Source organism: Montipora foliosa, chromosome 9 (assembly GCF_036669935.1).
Source record: "Montipora foliosa isolate CH-2021 chromosome 9, ASM3666993v2, whole genome shotgun sequence".
NCBI lineage: Eukaryota > Metazoa > Cnidaria > Anthozoa > Scleractinia > Acroporidae > Montipora > Montipora foliosa.
Window position 1 is genome coordinate 28,235,054 of NC_090877.1, and position 2,500 is coordinate 28,237,553.

The following is a 2,500-nucleotide window of genomic DNA, read 5'->3' on the forward strand; positions in this document are numbered from 1 at the left end:
AATAGTTAAGCATCCTTTTCATCTGAACGGTAATTTGATATATACTTAAATGGGGTCATAGATCTCGTGTGACACAGACTTTAAGAAGCAGTTCATGTTTCAAAATTCCGTGCATCATGCTACTAGGATGTTTGATCAAGTCCACTCATTCTGACAATAATGACCCCCACTTGAAAAAATTAACTGGCATGCTGCAGTTCAATACCACCCAATTCAGTGCCTTCTGTTTTTGTGACACATACCACAGGCAACCCAGTGTACGCTTCATGGAGCGTCCAGTTGATCGCAGTAAACAACATGACTGGGTCCAGACTTCCTTCCGTAAATGACTGCTTTGTTTTTAATAAGCAAACATTTTGTATCATTTAAAAATGGAGAAAGTCTAGGCAGGAGATGTCATAAGTTCTATGGAAAAAGGTTTGCCACTGACTCTTGATATTTTTTTTGACAGTGGCAGTGGCAGGTGGCAGTGGCAGGTTTTGATCAAAACTCCAAAGTTGCAAGCCATGCCCACCATTTCAGCCACAACATGAACTTTGAAAATGTCAAGGTCATTGGTTTTGAAGCCAATTACCACAAGCAACTTTTCCTTGAAGCCTGGCACTCTACCTTGGACCCTAACACTGGGAACGATTATATTGTACTTCCAGAAGCCTACAAAGGTATCGCGCAAGCATGAATTATAAGGTCATGCACGCAAGCTTCGCACTTCGCTACTTTAAATAGCACATGACAACAAACGTCGCTTTCATATCCCTGATGAAGGCTTAAGCATTAGCCAAAACGTCTGTTGAAAAAAATATCAAGAGTCATCATTCCCTGTGCTTTATTTTCACTCAAGTTTAATCCTTTCTATTTCAACTTTGGGCTTTAACAATGAAGACAAGTGTCAGTCCCAAGAATTAAGGAAATCAATTAAAGATACATATTTAAAAGGTGTTTTTAGAGTTGAATAACTTGTTAAGGTCACTGCAAATACACAGCATTAGATTTCTGCAAGTTTATTGCAAATGAACAAACCACTTTTTTGGCAGAGCGCTTTTTTCGTGTTTTTACTTTTTTTTCTCAAAATCATTCTTGAAATTTGGGGGTGCAGCATATACACACGTTTTTACGGTATAATGTGACTGGCTTGCTACCTAAGCCAAAAACAAAACAGTAGTGTAGCAGCTCTCACAACCTGCTTTTGTTTGGTGTTGTAAACAGCTACTATTGTTTAAGTCATTGTTTCAGTCTTTTGTTTTTGGCTAGGGTAGCGAGCACACATGTTATGAGAGATGCTACACAACTCAAATCAAAACAAATGTTGGTTTTTGTGGAGAGGGGAAAACCAGAGTACCCAGAGAAAAACCTCTCAGAGCAGAGTACAGAATCAACCAACTAAACCCACATGTGATGCTGAGTCTAGGAATCGAACTTGGGCCACATTGGTGCGAGGCGAGTGCTCTCACCACTGCTCCCCATAATGGATTAGACAGGGAAAGAAATGGGTCGATTTCGTCAAAGCAAAATGGGCCAAATCTTAACCAACAAAGCACTCTGTAGTACGTTCAGTGCACTTTAAGCCACACAATGATGTCTTTCAGTACACTAGTGCCAGCATTAAGCAAGCCTTCCATCCCAAGGCTAAAAAGCGACAGGATCAGAGTTGTACTTGGGGAAAGAATAGATATCAGAGTCCATGGATTCAATGGAATTATCGAAATCTGTAGTGCTTGACCACATTTTTTGCTGAAGTTAAATCACTTCTGTGCCTGAAGGTCACATTAATGAAGGCCAGAAACTTCAGATGAACTCCAGTTGATCACACACGCGTCTCAAAAGCAAAGCAATTGCACGGAAGTCACAAATACATTAGGTTTCACACCTCCTTTCAGATGGCCATGTACCACACTTTCACAGATAATTTTGTGTGAATATTTGATGGCATTACTGATTAATTATATCTTGTAATTTTCACCAAATTATGCATTCTTCTTTAAAATAAATACACTAAATTGGGATTAAGGGCACTTTAAGACAAAGAAACAAAGAAAAGAGAAATCAAGCACTACAGTGTATGATAATGCAAAAAAGAAACTATGTTGAGAGGCTAAAAATGAAAGCAATCACTAACATGTAAAAGCAGAAGGGATTTGACTCTAATGAGCTTCGTGACAAACCTTTGATCCCGATGGTTAGAATAAAGAACATACTATGGTACGTTAATGACAATTTTGTCCTTCTTTCATAGGTAGAATTTTGACATTTTACAATGTAAGTTGTTTATAAACTTATCCTGTAAGAAGGAAAATAAATGTTGCAACTGAAATGTTGAAGAAAATGCACCCTTTACAAATCATTCTGTGCTAAAGCCTTTGCTCTAATCCCTAAAAAGAACACAAATTGTGCAAGTCTCTGTTGTTTAAATAGTGTAGATCGAGCTAGCACTGAAAGTTTCAATGTACATGTAGCTACATGTATTAGACATCTCTGTGAGGCCCATGGACAGAAGGTCAAA

General features: G+C 38.4%; 1 protein-coding gene across 2 annotated transcripts in view; it reads right to left on the reverse strand.

Annotated features, from left to right (window-relative positions):
- The window catches only part of LOC137969397 (ankyrin-repeat and fibronectin type III domain-containing 1-like), a 210,957-nt gene that overhangs the window by 163,923 nt on the left and 44,534 nt on the right, over positions 1–2,500 (reverse strand). The window lies entirely within an intron of this gene.